Below are 25,251 nucleotides of genomic sequence, written 5' to 3'. Positions count from 1 at the left end.
CTCACCTTGGTAGTGTTTGAGGGTTTGATCGACCAGAGGCAAAAAGGGATCACGACTCGTGGGTAAAGTGTGCCACCTCTGCAGAGTGTTAGAAACTGGTATATCAGTCGTGCTCACGGTTAAGAGTAGCCTTAGGATCCTCTTTGATTAGAAGAACTTTGGATTCTTTATGATGATGGTAACTTATGATGATAATAACTCTAGTTTCTGGTATTTCCTCTTGGAGGGAGTACATTTGGGTAATAACTAGGTTTATTACTAAAACTTGGCTTACTACTAGTAATAAATATGTGACGAACTAAAAACAACTGCTTTAACCTTAACTCCACATACAGCTAGTCCACTTTAGCCAAACAGAACATTTGCTGAGTACGGTGATGCATACTCACCCTTGCTTTAAAAACCACCCCACTCCAGGTTGTCCCCATTGCAATCAGCGCTCAGGAAGAGATGCAGGCAACATGGAGGACTTTGAGGAGTTCTAGGACTATGATGAGTTCTAGTTGTGTAGTGGCAAACCCCGAGTCAGCTGCCTGTGAAGGCCTTATCTCTACGTTTCATATTCCGCACTTTGATCACATTAAATGACTATGTTATGTTAATGATTGTAGATGTCTTGGAAATCTTGATGTAATAAAGTACTTTTTCCGCTATTTATTTTGAGCAATGTGTGATGATGACCAAATATGTAATCACTGTGTACGTGAGTTTCTGATCCTAGCACGTACATGGTTCGCATTCGGTTTGCCTTCCAAAACTGTCACACCCGGTTCTGGGGGCAAAACCGAATGCATAACATATGTGGGCCAGGATCCATTTCCCACACATATGTTGATGTCACTAGTGTAATATATCAAAATACAATGCAATAAAGGCATAAAGGGAGTAGAGTAACTTTATTACATCATCTGAATCATTGTATCTTTAACAAGTATCATAATCAAAGTACGACGGAAATAACATGGACACTCTTCCACAGGAAGGTGACTGGCGCATCGTTAGACTTAAAACTCATCAACGTCGTCAGCGAAGTCTTCAGCATCACCCTCTGATCAAAATATTAGCAAGGGTAAGCTCACTTATGGTCGGGGCTCAGCAAGTGGGGGAAAATTAATGCAAGTTAACAAGGCAGGCTATGGATAAGAGGTAAGCATTTTAGTTGGTCAATATTTTATTGGCAACACCTGTCTTACTAATAAGTGTGTATCCCAAGTATCCCAATTGATCAAAGGTATAAGAGTATATCAAAAGCACTTAAGTGAAAACCACTTAAGCAAACCATTGGTAGATCATTAGATCTTGATTTATTATCCGTCTTTAAGTTCAATTATCATGTGAGGGTCCAGGTTGCTCTTAACCCTGAGCACGACTAACATATCAGTTTTACACTCTGTAGAGGTGGTACAACTTTACCCATAAGCATGTATCCCATCTAGCCTGGGTTGATCAGACCCGTAAACACTGCCGAGGTGAATGGCTAGGGATCCATTATGAGGCCTTCACAAAATATCCTTAGTACAAAGCCACCCGCTAAGGTTTCCACGTCAGTATTGATGGCCCTCTAGGTGAGGTAACTTAGCCAAGACTACCGGCCTATGTTAACATGAGCTGCCACCAAACCACTGCCGCCCCCTCTTGCTCATCTTTCAGGTAGGGTTGCTAAGCACTAAGTCTATAGAGCTAATTACCAAAGCCAGAGCCATTATAGAACTCATGGTTGCACTGTTATCTTGGGTGGTCACTCCATGTTCCATTTAACACAAAATGTTTTTGTTTAACCATCGGGTTAACATCATAATAAAACTTCATTTTCGGAACATAGTATCATCATCAGGTTGAGCAATAGCAAAAAATTGCTAAGCAAAGCATTTATCCCAGGGTAATTCAAGGAATAGGGTTGGTAATTCTAGGAAATCATTATTGAGGCAAATCCCATCAAATTATGCAATATATTCAAAAAGTAAACATTATTATATGCATTATTTGGGTACAAATAGAATATGTAGAGGAAGAATCCACTTGCCTTGCTCGAAAGTGTCCTGTGGGTCGTCCTCGAACGAATTTGGTTCGTCTACCTCACACTCAACTTCTAGCATCGATTTGTGTATCGTACATATAAAAGAATACGTACGCCCAAATAAATAAACATACACCATTATAGAGATAATCATTCACCATTACATACACATTCATACATTACACAATTATACTCGTAAATATGTCTTAAAGTGTAAATACTTATTAATCCATTATGACTACTACTGCAAGTTATTATTGGTGAAAATACGAGTAAGTGACTATGACACTAGTTTCATCTAGTATAATATAGATCAACATGTATTAACAATCTTTATGGAAAATTATTGCTAATTATTTTATTTATTACTAATAATAGACTTTTGAGTTTTATCTCTTTTCTTTCTAAATAAAAATTATATGCATAGCTAAAAATTGTTGATTTATAATTCTTCTAACATTAATATTCTAAGAATTAATTGTAAATTACTAATTGGACTTTTAATAACATAATCATGGTTATTATGACATAAACAAGTATTTTACTAATTCTAAGTAATTAAGTGCTATACTTATGAATACATTTATGATGACTAGCAAAAATCTATTTTCATCTGACCGAAAATACATGGTCTAGTATTTTCTTCTACTTCCTTATATCAATAAAATTACACTTAAAACACTACTAACAATTATCGTTCATGTGCTAAAGCGAGATCAATTGTAATCGTCTCTAGTATAAAAATCACCAAGTTAGTGACTAGTGACGTAATTTATTTTTGAAATATAAATTCATACACCTGTCAAAACATTGTTGAGAGGCTTGTTTACGATTACACGTATACATCGGGGTCACTTTTTGATAATTCTTAAACTGAAAAATTCGAAATTAAGTTTATTTACACGCAGGGGCCAAAATGCAAAATTGTGCTTCTTCTACCTTGAGCTAGAGCTTGTGCACAGGAATGGAGATCGACGGGGGAGAGGCTCGGCTGGGCAGGGAAGCAGGGGCTCGGTCGTGGCGTGGACGGTTCGGCTCGGGGAGGCAGACGGTGAGTGTGGTCGACGGCGAACGGCAGCGTGGGCGCGATCGACGGCGAATTCGAGAGCGAGGAGAGCGAGAGAGAGAAAGCTCGGGGAGGGAGAGACGAAGGGAGTCCGGGCGCTTTTATAGAGCGAGAGGGGAGAGGAGAGGGAGAGCCGGGGAGAGAAACGACCGGCCTTCAATGCCATCAATGGCGGCGGCCATTAACGGTGCCATTAGGGAGAGAACGTGGGGGAGGGAGAGAGAGGGTCGGGCGGCAGTTTCCTGCTCGCGTGGGGTCGGCCGGGCGCGCGGGCGCGACGTGGTGGCGGCGGCATGGGAGGGAGAAGAGAGGGTGAAGAGAGAGGGGGGGCTGCGGTGGGGCCCACCTGTAAGAGAGAGGGAGGGGAGGAGGGTTAGGGCGCGCGGCTGGTTGAGCCTTAGTGGGCCGAAATGGCCTACGCGGCTAGGGTTTCGTCCGTTTTTCCTTTTTTTCTATTTAAAAATATAAATAAATATATTTTAAAAAAATCTAAAAATTATAATAATTATACTAAAATTATTTATACCTAAAATATTTATTTTTGGACCAATATTTCTATATTAATTAATTGAATTTTCTATATTATTTATTTATAACATAAATTCTACTAAACATCCAAAAATCAAATATGAGCAATAAAAATCAAGTACTTGAAAGAAAATTCATTACCCTATTTACCATTAATAATCTAGATGCATTATTTTTAGTTGATGGTTTTTATAGTGTTACAAACCTACCCCCTTAAAAGAATCTCGTCCTCGAGATTAAGGAACTTCTGAGAATAACTAGGGGAATTCTGCTATGAGTTCATCTTCTATTTCCCAAGTGGCCTCATCTTCCGAATGATGACTCCCCTGAACTTTACACATGTTGATAACATTACTCCGTGTTATTCTGCGAGATGTTTCCAAAATTCTGATAGGGTACTCCGAATAAGTCAAATCCTCCTTAACAATGAGTTCTTGTACTATGGCATAATCGAGCTTCCTTTGGAGGTCTGAATTAGGGACCATCGGTCGTGGTGTTAGATGCCATTATCCAAGTTGGGATAACAATTGCAGGTACTTGGGGTAGGTAGGTTGAACAGAGTTTTACTTTTGGGGTAAATGGGTTGGGCAACCTATAACATATGCTAGTTTGTGATTTCATGAACGAGTTGGTCTATGATACTCGTTTAAGTTTAAAACCCATTCATAAGAATATGGTCCAATCTATATTACCAGTATTAAATACTTGTTTAAATAACTTCCTTCAGATCATATCAGACTAGGTAGGGTCTAGGTTAGATTGGATATAACTAGATTAGACTAGTTTAAGTTAGATAAGTCTATCAGAGTAGATTAAATATTATTAGTACATGTTAGAATCTTTTGAGATATGATGGATTATATGGTGTAGGTAAGTTAGAATCTCGGTCGGTTAAAACAAAGGGGTTGTGCAACTATCGGGTGGTTAAGGTAGTTACATATGGCCAGGTTGGACTAAGCCTCCAATTTTTAGGTTAAAACATATTTATAAGAGTAGGATCCAATCTTATTTTACCAGTATTATCTAACATGTTTGTGCATTAGGTTAGATCTTATCAGATTAGATGGGATCAAAATTAAATTGGTGTAATCAGATTAGACTAGATAAGATCTACTTAATTTATTTTGGAATAGATCATGTTGGTTACACTATTATGAGATAAGTAGAGTGGTGGGGATAAGTATGATTATTAGGACAAGATGAGTCTCTAAGAATAAGATAGAATCTTTTGAGATTAGTTAGATCTATTGGGATAAGATGAAAATCTTTTCGAGATTGGATGAATCTAGTAAGGTAAGAAAGAATATTTTAACATGAGATGGATCTATTAAGATAAGAGAGGGTCTTTTAAGATAGGAGGGATCTATATGAAATAGATACACTTTAATGGAGGATAATCTAAGTTGTTTGGTTATCTCATTAATTTTATTTATTTATGTTTATGCCTATACGTATATGTAGATGTAATTGTGGACATTACTCCATAATCCATCACACTCAATCAAAGATCCAAATCAGACAAGTATCATAAGAACAAATACTCAAGCGTATAGATACCAATAAAAACAGTTTTATTTTTGTTCCTAAGAGTAGGTCTCTGTAATACCCAATTTGTAAGAGATCATATAAAAGGAGAAAAGTTATTTCTTTATGTATATGTGTATATTGTATCTACTTATCATCACATGTGAATACCATAATTAAAGACAAATATCTAATAAAAAGTTATACCACTAAAATATGCATCATGCTGGGTTTTTATTTTGTGTGCATTTTGTGAAAATATAAAAATAATGTAAAAATAAATATGATAGTACCAAAATTAGAATTTAAACCATAAAGGGAATTCTAGAAAATTGGGAAAAGAGGAAACAACAATAAAATAAATGAGTTAAATAAAATATAAAAATAAGAATGTAATTCTTTACTCCAAATTTGAACTTGGTACACCTTGATCATTGATGATTCTCATGACCCAATTCAAATTCAAATTTGAATTCTAAAAACAAAAAGGGAAAGTAAAAATATAAAAGAAAAAAAAGAAAAAGGAAGGAAGCGCCTAACTGGGCCCTGACTTCATTTCGGCCCACTCTTCCTTTCCCTCGGATGCGCACGTGGCCCACCATACCTTTTCTCCGTTGGCAGCCCAATTTTATTCCCTGCGCGCACTGCCTCTGGCCGGCCGGGCCCGCGTCGCAGCCTCTCATCCGCTCACCCGCAAGCCATAGTGACCGACCGACGTGTGGGTCCGGTTTAGCTGGGTCAGAAGCTGGCTTCCTTCCGTTGATGGCCGCGGACGCCGCAGGCTCCGTGGGCGTGAGCTCAACCACCACTGTGGGATCCTCAAAGGCCTTGACCATAGATAAAAGCTGGTTCGCCGTGTCCGTCATCCTCTACTCGCAAACGCATCCAAGCTGCGGCGACCAAAATTAACCACCAGAGTGTCGTGGTGAGGGAGAAGGGAAGGTGAGTGCCGCGAGCGTCGGTGTGGGATTGGCCTAGCGCTTTGTCCTCGACGGCTGTCTACCGGAGCAGTACTAGGGCACGCGTGACGCGTACGTTGCCTCGGTGGGGTGGATTAACCGACTGGCGGGCCGGAATTCGTGTCTGGAGCAAATCATCGTCCCGACGTCAAGAACCGGATCCTACGCGACCCTGTTAATCGGTGAGCAATTCCATCTCACTCAAGACTTCTACCACGCTCCTCTGTCCTTCGCTGTGTTAGAATTTGAATTTCGGTAGAGCGAATGGCCGGGCACCGCCACCGCTTCACCAAGGCCGTGGATCGTGGTGGCCAGTGCCGCTGGGACCCCAATCCAGGATAATTTTTATCTCAATCGGCTCGGGGGGCAGTGAATTTTGTTTTATGTAGATGCGGGCGCGGATTATCCACTGGCGTGGCAAAGGGGAATCCTCCGGTGAGGTCCGCCGGCTAGAATTGTGGCGCCGCCTGGTGTGTGTCTCGGCTGGGGAAGAGAACCAGTGAGCCATCGATTTAGAAATGAGGGGCCAGGATTGAATGTGAGTACTATTCGGCCGAGATGTAACCTGGGCAGTTGGATGGAGATCGTGTGGACGGATCTGCATACCGGTTCGGTGATCGATTTTGAGCCGTAGATCGTAGATCCTGTGGCTCGTGTGCCTACCCGGGCTCGGATCTAATATGGGCCACAGAACCGTAATCGTGCGGCCAGGATCAGCGCGTACCCTTTCGCGGGTACATTTGACAAAAGAGACCTTATGCTTTTAGAGAATAGAACCCGCCGTCCTCGGCGATAGTAATCTGAGTCTCGGGAATATTTCTATGTTAGTCGCCGAGCTTTCTGAGATTTGACGCCCAGTCCAGAGGAGAATAAAAATAGAGAAATAAATATAGAAATTGGTTTTTAATACAAAATAAATTCTAGAAACTTGGAAAATTCATATTTAATTCATTTTAATTCTAAATTGATCCATTCCAATTTCTATAATTTTATAATATTATTTTTTACCACCTAGAGTCTCTTTTTGGCATGAAAACCGTAGGAAAATTTATTTCTCATTTAATCATATTTCAAGAGCATAAAACCTTTGGAAATTCATAACTTAAAATCCATAACTCCAAAATTAATGATTCCTGTTCCTAGAATCTTAGTTTAATGTGTAGATTATTATTGTGTATTTTATTTACATGTTTGGTGTGATGTTCATTTTTTCTATACTATGTATGTATTGTGTTGATGCGAGTAGACGAGCAAGCTACTGTGGATCCTATGGTTCAGCAGATAGAAGTTGCTGAGCAGGAGCTCATTGAAGGCAAGTTGTGCCCTTGATCACTTATTTTACCCAGCCATGTTTTTATTATTCATAATGATCTGCATAGGTTAATTTTGATGGGATCCAATAGGTTACCCTAGTTTTGGTTATCTTTATAACTTGTTTTACCGCTGAAATATTTTTGGGTAGTACTTGCTATTGCTTTATGTGGATTTGGGTATGGAGATACATTATTCATGATTACACTTTTATTCTCTATTTATTATTACTATTCATGTTAAGATCATTATGTTAATGGGAACATGGAGCGATCACCCGGGAAAACAGTGCTACCACAAGGGTAGTATGGGATGCTATTGGCTGATTAACTAGGAAAGCTAGTGGATTATTTCCTTACCCGAAAGGGGCAAGGGCAGTAGGGAGTGGTCAGTGTAGGGAGGTCCTTGGGTTGATTTTGCGGCGATGGCGGTGAGGCGAGGGATTCCTGCACTGGAGCTTCCTATAACTGTAGCGGGTTTTCTGAAGCTAGTGGAACTTTGTAAAGGCCTCGTAGTGTTACCCTGCCTCGCCTCCTCGGTAGAGGTGTATGGGATTGGCCATCTCTTGGCAGATGGGTAACATGACTTGTGGGTAAAGATGCGCAACCTCTGTAGAGTGTAAAACTGGTATACTAGCCGTGCTCACGGTCATGAGCAGCTCGGACCCTCATATGATTAATCTATAGAATTAAAACTCAATTTGTCATTTGCATCGCACTGGGATTATCTTATTATTACTTTTATTTATTATTACTAAGGTTTGGTATTTACTTACACTTAGTAACTACTAATAAATTTTTGACCAACTTATAAAAGCAATGCTCAGCTTCAGCTTTTATTTTGTTGATCAGCCTTACACTTCACATGAACTCCCACCTTTGGTGAGTTCATGCACATTATTTCCCATGACTTATTGAGGTATGAACGTATGTGAGCTCACTCTTGCTGTCTCACACCCCCACAGGAGAAAACAGGTGGTCGAAGAGGAGCCGCCTGACACTGAGGCTTTCGACTTGATCTAGGTGGCGTCTCCCAGTCAGCTTTGTGGGGATAGGGAATAATAATTAGTTCGCTTTATCTTATCATGTATTTTTGTAAGATTTCCGCTATGTAATAAGTACATTTATTATATTTATGACATTTATCTCTATGCACTCTGTTATTATATGTGTTGCCTTCTCTGGCGCATATATGAGATGCACTCGGCTTTGTTCCTTTAAATCCGGGTGTGACAGAAGTGGTATCAGAGGAAATATTGACTGTAGGACGAAACCTAGATAGAAATGGACAAAACCCTTACCTACTTACCTTACTCTGATTCTATCTATACTTATCTTGATCCTGTCTCACCTTCTACTCTTCTACTCTGATCATTCTTACCTTTTCTATTCTAACACAAGGAGGATTTCACACCTTAGAATCCTACATTTATGACCTTTTTAAGAGATAGGAGACCTAAGACAAAAAATAAATTATTTTCCCTATTAAAAATGTTGGTTGATTGTTCTGATGACCAATGCCTGATTTGCTTCTTTGATTGATTGAAATAGTATAGACGAGCATCTTAGCATGTACCACCATAAGGTTATGAATTAGCTTTAGTAGGCGACACATTTAGCTAATAAATCCCCCAAAGTAACATGCTTCGTAATTACATGTCTTGTCTACAATCCTTTCTTTCTTACCCTGTTTTCTAACCGAGATGGGCTACGCCTATAGTGTTAGAAAAGAGCAGTATAGACGTGATCCTTGGTATGTCATGGTTAAGAAAGGCAAAGGCAGTTTATACACTGTGCTAAAGGAACCATAGAACTCACCAGTTCCAAAGGAGAAAGATTTGAAGTTGGAATTGTAGTAACTACTGCCATCAGACTAGCGGCATTCTTAGTAGATGGGAAGTTTGTTGGTGACAACATCCGTGTGTTTAGGGATTTTCCGAATGTCTTTCCAGAGGAGTTACCAGGGATGCCACCAGATAGGGAAGTTGAGTTTGTCAGTGATCTCTTACCTGGGACTACTCCTACTTCCAAACGGCCATAGAGGATGTCTGTAGAAGAGTTAAAAGAACTTAAGAAGTAGTTAACAGAGTTGCAAGAGGCTAGGTACATTCGACCGAGTCCTCACCTTGGGGAGCGCCAGTTTTGTTTGTACAAAAGAAGGACGGATCACAACGGATGTGTGTCGATTATAGGTCCCTTAATGATGTTACCGTGAAGAACAAGTACCCGTTACCCCGCATTGAGGATTTATTTGATCAGATGAGAGGTGCTAGGGTATTCTCGAAGATTGATCTCCGATCGGGTTATCACCAAGTGAAGATTAGGCCATCATATTCCCAAGACGACTTTCTCAACCCGATATGGTTTATATGAGTTCACCGTTATGTCATTTGGACTAACTAATGCACCAGCCTATTTTATGAATCTGAAGAATAAGGTGTTCATGATCTCGACAGATTCATCGTGGTTTTCATCGATGATATTCTTATTTTTTCCAAGAGTGATAGTGATCATGAGGAACATTTGAGATTGGTGCTACAGAAGCTACGAGATAATCAACTCTACGCCAAGTATAGCAAATGCGAGTTCTGGATTGACGAGGTGCCATTCCTTGGACATATCATTTCTAATGGAGGATATCAGTGGATCCTGCTAAAGTCAAGGAGATAGTGGCGTGGAGCATACCCACTACAGTTACTGAGGTCCGAAGTTTCTTGGGACTTACAGGATATTATCGAAGATTTATTGAAGGATTTTCTAAGATTTCTAAGCCTATGACCTCACTTCTGGAGAAGGGAAGAGAGTTTAAGTGGGACGAGAAGTGCCAAGGTAGTTTTAACCAACTGAAGTTGAGATTTATGTCACCCCCAGTATTGGTTATGCCAGATCTATAGAAGGGATTTGACATATATTGTGATGCATGCGACCAAGGCATGGGATGTGTTCTTATGCGAGAAGGACATGTGATTGCCTACGCATCTCGTCAGTTGCGGAAACATGAGTTGAACTACCCCACTCAAGACTTAGAACTGGCAGCCGTAGTGCATGCGCTAAAGATATGGAGGCATTATATCATGGGAACCAAGTGCCAAGTGTACATGGATCATAAGAGTTTGTAGTACATATTCACTCAGAAGGATCTCAATCTTAGACAACGCCGATGGTTGGAGCTTATTAAGGATTATGATTTGGAAATTCACTATCACCCAGGCAAGGTGAATTTGGTTGCAGATGCCTTGTGTCGAAAGGAGCACGTTCATTCAGCTATTGTTGCCCAGCTAACCGATGAGATTGTTGAGGATTTCAAGATACTTAACCTGGGGATAGTTACTCACATTGAAGGAGTTACTATTGATGTGGAACCTACCTTGGAGCAAGAAATCTGCAAAGGACAGACTGGCGATGCTAGGATACAGGAGATCAAGGATCTTATTACGGAAGGTAGAGGTCCATAATTCATGGAGGATGAGCAGGGCACCGTATGGTTCAGGACAGGATATGTGTTCCTGAGATTGATAACCTTCATGAGACTATACTAAAGGAAGCCCATGACTCAGATTATTCTATTCATCCTAGGAGTACCAAGATGTATCAGGATTTGAAGCTGAAATACTGGTGGTATGGATTGAAGAGAGATGTGGCTGCACATGTGGCTATGTGCGATGTGTGTCGAAGAGTTAAGGCTGAACACCAGAGGCCAACTGGACTACTGCATCCACTAAAGATACCCGAGTGGAAGTGGGAAGAGATTGGTATGGACTTCATTACTAGATTGCCTCGCACCTCGAAAGGATATGATTCTATATGGGTTATTGTGGATAGACTGACCAAGTGGCTCATTTCATTCCGGTCAAGAGTACTTATAAGGGATCTCAATTGGCAGAGTATATATAGCTCGGATTGTGTCTCTACATGGTGTATTGAAGAAGATCGTTTCGGATAGAGGATCATAGTTTACCTCCAGATTTTGGAAAAGTTTTCATGAGAATATGGATACGAAGTTGAATTTTAGTTCGGCCTACCATCCTCAGACTGATGGATAGACTGAAAGGACTAATCAAGTATTGGAGGACGTGTTGACAGCTTGTGCCCTTCAGCATGGTAGTAGTTGGGACAAGAGTCTACCTTATGCTGAGTTCTCATATAATAATAATTACCAGTCCAGTCTGAAGATGTCACCGTTCGAGGCTCTATATGGCAGGAAGTGCGGGACTCCTCTATATTAGGACCAGACTGGAGGAAGACAGTTCTTTGGACCTGAACTTATTCAAGAGGCAGAAGAACAAGTCTGTATAATCAGGCAGAACTTGTGGGTAGCTTAGACCAGGTAAAAGAGCTACGCTGATAATAAAAGAAGACCGCTGGAGTTTGAGGAATGTGATCATGTGTACCTCAAGGTGTCACCATTTCGTGGAATGAGGAGATTTAAAGTCAAGGGCAAATTGTCCCTTCGCTTTATTGGACCATTCAGAGTTTTTAGGCGAGTTGGAGAGATGACCTATCAACTCGAGCTACCTGATAATCTATCTGATGTGCATAATGTATTCCACATGTCACAACTAAAGAAGTGTCTCAAGGTACCTGAAGAGCAGCTATCAATGGAGGACCTTAGTGTTCAAGATGACCTGACTTATACTGAGTACCTTATCAAGATTCTTGATACACTGACTCGTGTCACGATAAATAAGGTTATAAAAATGTGCAAAGTGCAATGGAGTCACCACAGAGAAGATGAAGCTACTTGGGAAAGAGAAGAAGAGCTTCGCATAGATTTTCCCCATCTTTTCCCTAGTTCTTCCTAAATCTCGAGGGCGAGATTCTTTGTAAGGGGGGTAGGATTTGTAATACCCAATTTGTAAGAGATCATATAAAAGGAGAAAAGTTATTTCCTTTATGTATATGTGTATATTGTATCTACTTATCATCACATGTGAATACCATAATTAAAGACAAATAGCTAATAAAAAAGTTATACCACTAAAATATACATCATGCTGGGTTTTTATTTTGTGTGCATTTTGTGATAATACAAAAATAATGTAAAAATAAATATGATAGTACCCAAATTAGAATTTTGAACCCTAAAGGGAATTCTAGAAAATTGGGAAAAGAGGAAACAATAATAAAATAAATGAGTTAAAATAAAATATAAAAATTAGAATGTAATTCTTTACTCCAAATTTGAACTTGGTACACCTTGATCATTGATGATTCTCATGACCCAACTCAAATTCAAATTTGAATTCTAAAAACAAAAAGGGAAAGTAAAAATATAAAAGTAAAAAAGAAAAAGGAAGGAAGCGCCTAACTGGGCCCTCACTTCAGTTTGGCCCACTCTTCCTTTCCCTCAGATACGCGCGCGGCCCAACATACCTTTTCTTCGCTGGCAGCCCAATTTTATTCCCTGCGCGCACTGTCTCTGGCCGGCTGGGCCCGTGTCCAGCCTCTCATCCGCTCACCCGCAAGCCATAGTGACCGACTGACGTGTGGGTCCGGTTTACCTGGGTCAGAAGCTGGCTTCCTTCCGTTGATGGCCGCGGATGCCGCGGGCTCCGTGGGCGTCAGCTCAACAACCACCGCTGGATCCTCGGAAGGCCTTGATCGTGGATAAAAGCTGGTTCGCCGTGTCCGTCATCCTCTACTCGCAGACTCATCCAAGCTGCGGCGACCAAAATTAACCACCAGAGTGTCGTGGTGAGGGAGAAGGGAAGGTGAGTGCCACGAGCGTCGCCGTGGGATTGGCCTGGCGCTTGGTCCTCGACGGCTGTCTACCAGAGCAGTACTAGGGCACGCGTGACGCGTATGTTGCCTCGGTGGGGCGGATTAACCAACTGGCGGGGCCAGAATTCGTGGCTGGAGCAAATCACACTCCCGACGTTAAGAACCGGATCCTACACGACCCTGTTAACCGCTGAGCAATTCCATCTCGTTCAAGATTCTACCGCGCTCCTCTGTCCTTCGCTGTGTTAGAATTTGAATTCCGGTAGACCGAATGGCCGACACCACCACCGCTTCACCACGTCCGCGGATCGTGGTGGTCAGTGCCGCTGGGACCGCAATCCGAGATAATTCTTATCTCAATCGGCTCGAGGGGTAGTGAATTTGGTTTTACGTAGATGAGGGCGCGGATTATCCACTGGCGTGGTGAAGGGGAATCCTCCGGTGAGGTCTGTTGGAACTTGCTCTCCTGGGCAAGATGATCCAAAGGGGGAGTAAGTGGGGTACAAACAAGGTTTTAGCTCGGGATGGCAATTGCTCTGTTAATCTAGCCTCTCAAGGGCGCTGTGCAGGGGTATTTATAGGTGCATGAGTGCCCAGTGTCTTGGATTAAGGACGCATGTGCCCTCAGGCGCCTAGGTCATCCCTGGAATATTCCCATAAAGCAGGGTTACAGACTGTCATTACAGAAAAGCCTTTACAAATCGGGCCCGTAATACACTCAGCCGCGCGGGGCCTGTTACAATGGGCTGAATTCCACGTGGGCCTTCGTGTTGGACGAGGACGCGGGACGGGGCGACTTCGTCGTAGGCCTTCGTCTTGCAGCATGTTGGACGAAGGGTGGAAACTGCCGGTTGCTTCGCCTCCGTTGGTGCAGCGAGATCGGCGAAGGCATCGAGCGAAGGGTAGCGTCTTCGCCTTCGCCCCAACATTTGCCCTCCGAGGGACCAGTTCGACTAAGTCATCTGGTGCCGAAGACGTCGCTAGATGGTGGAGACGCTGCCCTCGCTCGAAGTGGTTCCGCGGGGGTTTTTGATGTGACCGTTGATGGACGCTGTACTGTTGGATTGCGGGTTTCCCAAAGTGTCGCGTCCTGTGTATAAAAAGGGGTGGGGGCGGCGCAGGTTGAGTTTTACCTTTCTACGCGCCGCGAAAACCCTAGCCTCCTTTTGAAACTGCTCATTTGCTCGCCTGCCCTCCTTGCTCCTGTTCATCAGAGATCTGGCCCGCGTGAAGCAGACCGCACACCGCCGCCGATGGTACGTAGCCATGCCGTCTTCTTCCTCGTCTGCTGCGACCACGCCGACGGCCGATGCATCGTCCGAAGATACCTCGAGCAATGTGGCGGCGGCAGAGTTACGACCGGGTGATACGGTGGAGTTCGGCGTTTCACGGATTTCGTCAGTCCGCGTGCAGGATATGCAACAGTTGGGATATTTTGGCAGCGGGGTTGGGCGTGTCCCAGGGGCAGAGGAGGTTCCCGAGCCCGAGGGCGAGTTGGTTGTTTTTGAGGCATTTTTCACCGCTAGCCTTCATTTGCCTGCACATCGGTTTGTGTCGAAGGTCCTGCAGAGATTCGAAGTCCAGGTCCACCAGTTGACACCTAACGTCGTGGTGGCTCTGGCGAAGTACGTCTGGGCGATGACTTCGTATGGCGGTCAGCCTTCGGTGGAAGTCTTCGCCAAGCAATACTGTCTGCACTGGCAGAAAAGAAAAATTGGACGTAAGATTGCACAATTTGGATCGTTCACTTTCACGCCGAAGTCCGGGAAGACTTCGATGGAAGTTGTGGAGTTGGTTCCCTGTGCCCGTAATAAGTGGGGCAACTGGTGGGATTACTGGTTCTATGTTTCAGAGGCCGAAGTCGAAGACCACCCAGGGCTCCCCGCGGCCATTATGTGCTCCCATTATTATGTGGCGTACCCACCATTTGATGTAGCGGAGGATGATGAGAATGAGGGAGCCCTTCGGATCGCTGCCCGTACGAGTAGTGGGCGTGATCTAGTTGAGGAATTCATCGGGTATGGGGTGTGGCCCTTGGCGCATGGATGGGCGTTGGGCGAAGTATGCCCTCGCGAGATGCCCTCCCTGGGTGGGCGGAAAGTGCAAAGTCCACTTTTTGCTTTGGATGTGCGAGGCCGGGATCCTGCCGCGGTCGTGCGTGAAGCAGAAGATGGGGCGGTGCGAATTGTGGGGCGTTATGTGCCGAGGACGGAGGCCCTGTGGAGCTGGGATATTCGCGAATCCAACGACCGCCTGAATAGGGTCTTCGAGTTGAATCGCTTACCGTACGGCGGTTATCCCGGGGATGACGCTTTCGACCGCTGCGGGAAAGGGCCAGCGACTGTGACTGAAGAAGACCCTGCGCAGGAGGCCGCCCCAACGACTAAGAAAAGAAAACTAGGTACTGCGGTGGGGGAACTGGGGGTCTCCGATAGTTTTGTTGTGGAGTTGATGGGGACGTGCGCAGCCCTCGGGGGAAGGATGTCTTCGCCCGAGCTCCGGGAGTCTTCGGCGCGGATGCTGGAGGTTACCGGGGGTCGGTAGCCCAAGAACATTCCGATCCCTCGCACGACTGGCGAAGACTTCTTTACGTCTCGCATGGCTCGTGACTTGAGGGTGTTTCCTTACGGACGGAATATTGCTGTTGTTGTGTCGGCAGTGATGAACAAGGACCGTCAAGACGCTGCGCAGAAGCACCGGGTGGTCGTCAGGATGGCAGATCCCATGCGCAAGGCGAAGAGGGCGCGGGGGAGCACGAAGGCTGCTGCCTCCGGCAGTAGCAAGCCAGTGCCGGCTGCGAAACCGGCTGCCCCCCAGGCCCAGCAAGGCATCAACGGGCATGAAGACTGTAGCCTCTAGCGGAACCAAGCCTCCCCCGGGCGGACCCGCGAAGGGATGGGAGGTGCCATCGCCCGCGAAGCTGCCTTCGCTAGGTAGACGTGTTGCTGACTTCGGCACGAATATCAGTGTCGAGGATTATCTTGGTAAGTTTTTTTGTTTTTTTGTTTTTGTTTTTTTTTGATCGGAGATATGTTGCAGGGCCGAGTGAGGGACAATTGGTTGTTGTCCCGCCTTCGGTGGCAACCACTTCGCCATCGGTGGTGGTAAGGGCGAAGGGAGTCGTGCAGGACCCGTGGGTCGCCTTCTGCGCGAGCGGCGAGATTCTCACAGCCGCTGCCGCTAAGGATGTGGTAGGCACCATGTCCCAGCGGCTGAGGGAGGTGTCGCAGCAGCTGTCGCAGCAGCTGACGCAGCAGCTGAAGCAAGTAAGTTGTGCTGGACTTCGATGTTTGTTGTTTCCATTAAGGTTTGGGTCTCATGTGTTTTTGTCAGGTGGCCGACTTCGCCGACCATGTTGTATCGGGTGTCCTAACTGCGGACGTCGCTGCCGAAGTCGAGAGTCTTCGGGCGCAGCATGCAGATGCTATCCGGGAGTAGTCGGCTACGGAAAGCAAAAATCGCAGGCTGGCGGAGGAGAGGAGGGAGGCTAACCAGGCCGTCGCCGAAGCGCAGGCTGCGCGAGCGTAGGCTAAAGTGGCGCGGGTGGAGAACAGTCTCGCCAGCCAACCCGCCGAGGAGTGGGAGGCGAGGTTCAACGCCCTGCGCAATCGCGTGGACAAGGCCGAGGCCTCAGCGTGCTCGGAAGTCGAGTGGACGCACGCGCAGCTCGTGGAAGCGTACCACGATCTGGGTGCACGGACTGCAGACTTCGAAGTACCTGACCAAGAGGCAGGCCTTCGCTTCCTCGAATGGTTACAGGAGGAGCTGCTGGTGCTCCCGACTATTGTGCAGGGCTTCATGTCCTTCGCCTCCCTCGTCACCTGCGAGGGACCATGAATGCGTTGTCCCGCAAGGGGTGCAAACACTACGATGTCTTCGACCAATCAGACGAGAACTTTGAACGTGAAATTTTCAAGGTCGAAGACCCTGTGGTAAAGCAGTCAGCGGGGGCACTCTTCGATAGGATGTGGGGTCCGCAGGGTCGGGAGGCGGTTAGGGAGCAGTCTGACCGGGCGAGAGAGCAGGTAAAGGTTATCTTTTGTTTTGTGTGGTTATGTGTGGGTACATGTGGTTTTGCTGAATGAGTGTGGTGTTGCTGCAGATGGCGCGTGTCGAGGATGTCGTGGACCTTGGAGATCTGGTCGGCGCGCTGCCCGAGGCTGAGGTCAACCCGGTGCTGCCCTCGGATGCCGGTGAAGGCTCCTCTGCTGCACCCGTGCCTACTGTGGTCAGTGAAGGCCCTTTGCCAGCCCCTGCGCCGATGGCCGAAGATCCCCAGAAGGTGGTGGCGGAGCCGGTAGCCGAAGACCCCATGGCCGCTGCTAGGCCTTCGCAGGTGGCTTAGTAGGTGTCGAGGAGTTTGTAAATTTTGTCTGTGTTACTGAACCTTGGTTGCTGCGCAGGTTCAGGATTTTGGGCCTGCGCACGCAACCGCTACTGACACTGCTAATTTTGTGGCGGCTTCGACCGTGGTTGCTGAAGATGATTCAGATGATTCTGTGTCTAAGTGTTTTGAGTCTGATGATTCTGGGAGTTCGATGGTGTGGACAGAGGAGTCTTCAGATGAGGATTTGGATTACTTTGCAGCATTGGATGTGGCTGTGGCTGAGGCTTCTCCGCATGTAATGGGTGATGAGGATCTTCCGGGTGCGAGTACTGGGCATAGGCGGCGAAGGGCGATGGCGAAATGGAGAGTGAGTGAGTTGTCGTGAAGTGATGGGCGTCATCATGGTGAGGTGGAGGGTGGTCGTCTTCGTGTGGACGGGACTGGCAAGCGGGAATTGCTGGCCTCGCCGGCTGGGGCGAGTGTAGGTGAGGGAGAGCTGCTAAGTCTGTTTGAGGGCGATGAATTGAGGATACTGCTGTTCAACTATAGGGAGATGGGTATCATCCCGAAGGTTGAGCCGATGTAATGTGTGATGCCCTCGCTGCATGTATGTAACTATAATTTGTATGATAAGCCTGCGTGCCTTCGCTGATCCGGCCGCGCCCGTAGGCGACTTGTGCACTTGATCTTGCACATTTATTGTGTTGGTCCGGCTGCACCCGTAGTCGATTTTTGCACGGAGGATCCGGCTGCACCCTTAGGCGACTTTTGCACGGAGGATCCGGCTGTACTCTTAGGCGACTTTTGCACGGATGGTCTTTTGAAGAAGACTTCGATTTTGCGCACTTGTTGTGCTAGTCCGGCTGCACCGTTAGGCGACTTTTGCACGGATAGTCTTTTGAGGAAGACTTCGATTTTGCGCACTTGTTGTGCTAGTCCGGCTGCACCCTTAGGCGACTTTTGCACGGATAGTCTTTTGAGGAAGACTTCGATTTTGCGCACTTGTTGTGCTAGTCCGGCTGCACCCTTAGGCGACTTTTGCAAGGGTAGTCTTTTGAGGAAGACTTCGATTTTACGCACTTGTTGTGCTAGTCCAGCTGCACCCTTAGGCGACTTTTGCACGGAGATTCCGGCTGCACCCTTAGGCGACTTTTGCGCGGAGTGTCGCACGCGAGGGTAGTTAGCACTGCCCCTCGCGGTGACTTTGGTGTGGTCGAATGCCGAAGACCGTCGATGCGGTCTTTTTTGACATATTGTGTCTTAATTTTTGCGGGGGATTTTTACGGGTATATTGCGTGGCTCCGCCTCATTAAAAACCTCACCCCCCAAGAGGAAAAGAGTGCGGGCCGAAATAATAATGTTTGGTGAATTACAAGGGCATGATGGTGAAAGGGAATTAGGCTTACACCTAGTTCCTAAATAATTTTGGTGGTTGAATTGCCCAACACAAATCTTTGGACTAACTAGTTTGCTCTAGTGTATAAGTTATACAGGTGTCAAAGGTTCACACTTAGCCAATAAAAAGATCAAATTTTGGATTCAACAAAGGAGCAAAGGGCCAACCGAAGGCACCTCTGGTTTGGCGCACCGGACTGTCCGGTGTGCCACCGGACAGTGTCCGGTGAACCACCGGACATGTCCGGTGCACCAGAGGACTCCAACACCAACTCGCCACCTTCGGGAATTTCCAGAGGCGACTCGGCTATAATTCACCGGACTGTCCGGTGTACACCGGACATGTCCGGTGCTCCAGGGAAGGTCGGCCTCAGGAACTCACCAGCCTCGGGTTTTCTCCTTCGCCGCTCCGCTATAATTCACCGGACTGTCCGGTGTGCACCGGACTGTCCGGTGCAACCTCGGAGCAACGGCTACTTCGCGCCAACGGCTTCCTGCAACTGCATTAAATGCGCACGCAGCGCGCGCAGAAGTCAGGCGTGCCCATACTGGCACACCGGACAATGAACAGGAGATGTCCGGTGTGCACCGGACACCCAGGCGGGCCCACATGTTAGAAGCTCCAACGGTCAGAATCCAACGGCAGTGATGACGTGGCAGGGGGCACCGGACTGTCCGGTGTGCACCGGACTGTCCGGTGCGCCATCGAACAGACAGCCCTGCCAACGATCAAGTTTGGTGGTTGGGGCTATAAATACCCCAACCACCCCACCATTCATTGCATCCAAGCTTTCCACTTCCCAACTACTACAAGAGCTCTAGCATTCAATTCTAGACACATCAAAGAGATCAAATCCTCTCCAAATTCCACACAACGCCTTAGTGACTAGAGAGAGAGATTTGCTTGTGTTCTTTCGAGCTCTTGCGCTTGGATTGCTTCCTTCTTTCTTGATTCTTTCTTGTGATCAAACACTCACTTGTAATTGAGGCAAGAGACACCAATTGTGTGGTGGTCCTTGCGGGAAGTTTGATTCCCAAGTGATTTGAGAAGAGAAGCTCACTCGGTCCGAGGGACCGATTGAGAGAGGGAAGGGTTGAAAGAGACCCGGCCTTTGTGGCCTCCTCAACGAGGAGTAGGTTTGCAAGAACCGAACCTCGGTAAAACAAATCCGCGTGTCACACTCTTCATTTGCTTACGATTTGTTTTGCTCCCTCTCTGGCGGACTCGTTTATATTTCTAACGCTAACCCGGCTTGTAGTTGTGATTATTTTTGAGAATTTCAGTTTCGCCCTATTCACCCCCCCTCTAGGCGACTTTCAATTGGTATCAAAGCCCGGTGCTTCATTAGAGCCTAACCGCTCGAAGTGATGTCGGGAGATCACGCCAAGAAGGAGATGGAGACCGGCGAAAAGCCCACTACAAGCCACGGGAGCACTTCATTGGAAGAGTCCCGCACCAAGAGGAAGGAGAAGAAGAAGGACTCCTCCAAACGGAAGGAGAAAAAGTCTTCCTCTTCTCACCACAAAGAGAAGAAGGAAAAATCTTCTTCCCACAAGCCGCATCGGAAAAGCGACAAGCACAAGAGGATGAGGAAAGTGGTCTACTACGAGACCGACACTTCATCAACATCGACCTCCGACTCCGATGCGCCCTCCGTCACTTCTAAGCGCCAAGAGCGCAAGAAGTATAGTAAGATCCCCCTACACTACCCTCGCATTTCCAAACATACACCTTTACTTTCCGTCCCATTAGGCAAACCACCAACTTTTGATGGTGAAGATTACGCTAGGTGGAGCGATTTAATGCGATTTCATCTAACCTCGCTCCACAAAGGTATATGGGATGTTGTTGAGTTTGGTGCACAGGTACCGTCGGTAGGGGATGAGAACTATGATGAGGATGAGGTGGCCCAAATCGAGCACTTCAACTCTCAAGCAACAACAATACTCCTCGCCTCTCTAAGTAGAGAGGAGTATAACAAAGTACAAGGGTTGAAGAGCGCCAAGGAGATTTGGGATGTGCTCAAAACCGCGCACGAGGGAGACGAGCTCACTAAGATCACCAAGCGGGAAACGATCGAGGGGGAGCTCGGTCGGTTCCGGCTTCGCAAAGGGGAGGAGCCACAACACATGTACAACCGGCTCAAGACCTTGGTGAATCAAGTGCGCAACCTCGGGAGCATAAAGTGGGATGACCACGAGATGGTTAAGGTTATTCTAAGATCTCTTATTTTCCTTAACCCTACTCAAGTTCAATTGATCCGTGGTAATCCTAGATATACTAAAATGACCCCCGAGGAAGTTATCGGGAATTTTGTGAGTTTTGAGTGCATGATCGAAGGCTCGAGGAAGATCAACGAGCTTGATGATGCCACCACATCCGAAGCTCAACCCGTTGCATTCAAGGCAACGGAGGAGAAGAAGGAGGAGTCTACACCAAGTCTACAACCAATAGACGCCTCCAAGCTCGACAATGAGGAAATGGCGCTCGTCATCAAGAGCTTCCACCAAATCCTCAAGCAAAGGAGGGGGAAGGATTACAAGTCCCGCTCCAAGAAGGTTTGCTACAAGTGTGGTAAGCCCGGTCATTTTATTGCTAAATGTCCTATATCTAGTGACAGTGACCGAGGTGACGACAAGAAGGGGAGGCGAAAGGAGAAGAAGAGGTACTACAAGAAGAAGGGCGGTGATGCCCATGTTTGTCGGGAGTGGGACTCCGACGAAAGCTCAAGCGACTCCTCCGACGACGAGGACGCCGCCAACATCGCCGTCACCAAGGGACTCCTCTTCCCCAACGTCGGCCACAAGTGCCTCATGGCAAAGGACAGCAAAAGGAAGAAGGTTAAATCCAACTCCTCCACCAAATATGAATCGTCTAGTGATGATAATGCTAGTGGTGAGGAAGATAATTTGCGTATCCTTTTTGCCAATCTTAACATGGAACAAAAAGAAAAATTAAATGAGCTAATTAGTGCCATCCATGAAAAGGATGATCTCTTGGACTCCCAAGAGGACTTCCTAATCAAGGAAAATAAGAAACATGTTAAGGTTAAAAATGCTTACGCTCTACAAGTTGAAAAATGTGAAAAATTGTCTAGTGAGCTAAGCACTTGCCGTGAGATGATTGACAACCTTAGAAATGAAAATGCTAGTTTAAATGCTAAGGTTGATTCTCATGTTTGTAATGTTTCAATTGCCAATCCTAGAGATAATAATGATGATTTGCTTGCTAAGATTGAAGAATTAAACATTTCTCTTGCTAGCCTTAGATTAGAGAATGAAAATTTGATTACTAAGGCTAAAGATTTTGATGTTTGCAAAGTTACAATTGCCGATCTTAGAGATAAAAATGATATACTTCGTGCTAAGATTGTTGAACTTAATTCTTGCAAACCATCTACATCTACCATTGAGCATGTCACTATTTGTACTAGATGTAGAAATGTTGATATTGATGCTATTCATGATCATATGGCTTTAATTAAACAACAAAATGATCATATAGCAAAACTAGATGCTAAAATTGCCGAGCACAACTTAGAAAATGAGAAATTTAAATTTGCTCGTAGCATGCTTTATAATGGGAGACGCCCTGGCATTAAGGATGGCATTGGCTACCAAAGGGGAGACAATGTCAAACTTAGTGCCCCTCCTAAAAGATTGTCAAATTTTGTTAAGGGCAAGGCTCCCATGCCTCAGGATAACGAGGGTTACATTTTGTACCCTGCCGGTTATCCCGAGAGCAAAATTAGGAGAATTCACTCTAGGAAGTCTCACTCTGGCCCTAATCATGCTTTTATGTATAAGGGTGAGACATCTAGCTCTAGACAACCAACCCGTGCTAAGTTGCCTAAGAAGAAAACTCCTAATGCATCAAATGATCATGCTATTTCATTTAGAACTTTTGATGCTTCATATGTGCTTACTAACAAATCCGGCAAGGTAGTTGCCAAGTTTGTTGGGGGCAAACACAAGGGCTCTAAGACTTGTGTTTGGGTACCCAAAGTTCTTGTGTCTAATGCCAAAGGACCCAAAACCGTTTGGGTACCTAAAGTCAAGAACTAAAATTGTTTTGTAGGTTTATGCATTCGGGGGCTCAAGTTGGATACTCGACAGTGGGTGCACAAACCACATGACAGGGGAGAAAAGGATGTTCTCCTCATATGAGAAAAACCAAGATCCCCAACGAGCGATCACATTCGGGGATGGAAATCAAGGTTTGGTCAAAGGTCTTGGTAAAATAGCTATATCTCCTGACCATTCTATTTCCAATGTTTTTCTTGTAGATTCTTTAGATTACAATTTGCTTTCCGTTTCACAATTATGTCAAATGGGCTACAACTGTCTATTCACTGATGTAGGTGTCACTGTCTTTAGAAGAAGTGATGATTCAATAGCATTTAAGGGAGTGTTAGAGGGTCAGCTATACTTAGTAGATTTTGATAGAGCTGAACTCGACACTTGCTTGATTGCTAAGACTAACATGGGTTGGCTCTGGCACCGCCGACTAGCCCATGTTGGGATGAAGAATCTTCATAAGCTTCTAAAGGGAGAGCACATTTTAGGATTAACAAATGTTCATTTTGAGAAAGACAGGATTTGTAGCGCATGCCAAGCAGGGAAGCAAGTTGGAACCCATCATCCACACAAGAACATCATGACGACCGACAGGCCGCTTGAGCTACTCCACATGGATCTATTCGGCCCGATTGCTTACATAAGCATCGGCGGGAGTAAGTATTGTCTTGTAATAGTGGATGATTATTCTCGCTTCACTTGGGTGTTCTTTTTACAGGAAAAATCTCAAACCCAAGAGACCTTAAAAGGATTCTTGAGACGGGCTCAAAATGAGTTTGGCTTAAGGATCAAGAAAATAAGAAGCGACAACGGGACGGAGTTCAAGAACTCTCAAATCGAAGGCTTCCTTGAGGAGGAGGGCATCAAGCATGAGTTCTCTTCTCCCTACACCCCTCAACAAAATGGTGTAGTGGAGAGGAAGAATCGAACTCTATTGGACATGGCAAGAACCATGCTTGATGAGTACAAGACTTTGGATCGGTTTTGGGCCGAGGCGGTCAACACTGCTTGCTACGCCATCAACCGGTTATATCTTCACCGAATCCTCAAGAAGACATCATATGAACTCCTAACCGGTAAAAAGCCCAACATTTCATACTTTAGAGTTTTTGGTAGCAAATGCTTTATTCTTGTTAAAAGAGGTAGAAAATCTAAATTTGCTCCTAAAACTGTAGAAGGCTTTTTACTTGGTTATGACTCAAACACAAGGGCATATAGGGTCTTTAACAAGTCCACTGGACTAGTTGAAGTCTCATGTGACGTTGTGTTTGATGAAACTAACGGCTCTCAAGTAGAGCAAGTTGATCTTGATGAGATAGGTAATGAAGAGGCTCCATGCATAGCGCTAAGGAACATGTCCATTGGGGATGTGTGTCCTAAGGAATCCGAAGAGCCTCCAAGCGCACAAGATCAACCATCCTTCACCACGCAAGCATCTCCATCAACTCAAAATGAGGATGAGGCTCAAGTTGATGAAGGGCAAAATCAAGAAGATGAGCCACCTCAAGATGATGGCAATGATCAAGGGGGAGATGCAAATGATCAAGAAAAGGAGGATGAGGAAGAACCAAGGCCGCCACACCCAAGAGTCCACCAAGCAATCCAACGAGATCACCCCGTCGACACCATCCTCGGCGACATTCATAAGGGGGTAACTACTAGATCTCGGGTTGCTCATTTTTGTGAACATTACTCTTTTGTTTCCTCTATTGAGCCACACAGGGTAGAGGAAGCTCTCCAAGATTCGGATTGGGTGGTGGCGATGCAAGAGGAGCTCAACAACTTCACTAGAAATGAGGTATGGCATTTGGTTCCACGTCCTAACCAAAATGTTGTAGGAACCAAATGGGTCTTCCGCAACAAGCAAGATGAGCATGGTGTGGTGACAAGGAACAAAGCACGACTTGTGGCCAAGGGATACTCCCAAGTCGAAGGTCTGGATTTCGGTGAAACCTATGCACCCGTAGCTAGGCTTGAGTCAATTCGCATATTATTGGCCTATGCTACTTACCATGGCTTTAAGCTTTATCAAATGGACGTGAAAAGTGCCTTCCTCAACGGACCAATCAAGGAAGAGGTCTATGTTGAGCAACCTCCCGGCTTTGAAGACAGTGAGTATCCTAACCATGTCTATAGGCTCTCTAAGGCGCTTTATGGGCTCAAGCAAGCCCCAAGAGCATGGTATGAATGCCTTAGAGATTTCCTTATTGCAAATGGCTTCAAAGTCGGAAAAGCCGATCCTACACTCTTTACTAAAACTCTTGAAAATGACTTGTTTGTATGCCAAATTTATGTTGATGATATTATATTTGGGTCTACTAACGAGT

The sequence above is a fragment of the Zea mays genome, chromosome 7 (assembly GCF_902167145.1).
Source record: "Zea mays cultivar B73 chromosome 7, Zm-B73-REFERENCE-NAM-5.0, whole genome shotgun sequence".
Classification (NCBI taxonomy): Eukaryota; Viridiplantae; Streptophyta; class Magnoliopsida; order Poales; family Poaceae; genus Zea; species Zea mays.
The sequence above is the reverse complement of the archived record's forward strand: the minus strand, read 5'-3'. Positions refer to the sequence as shown.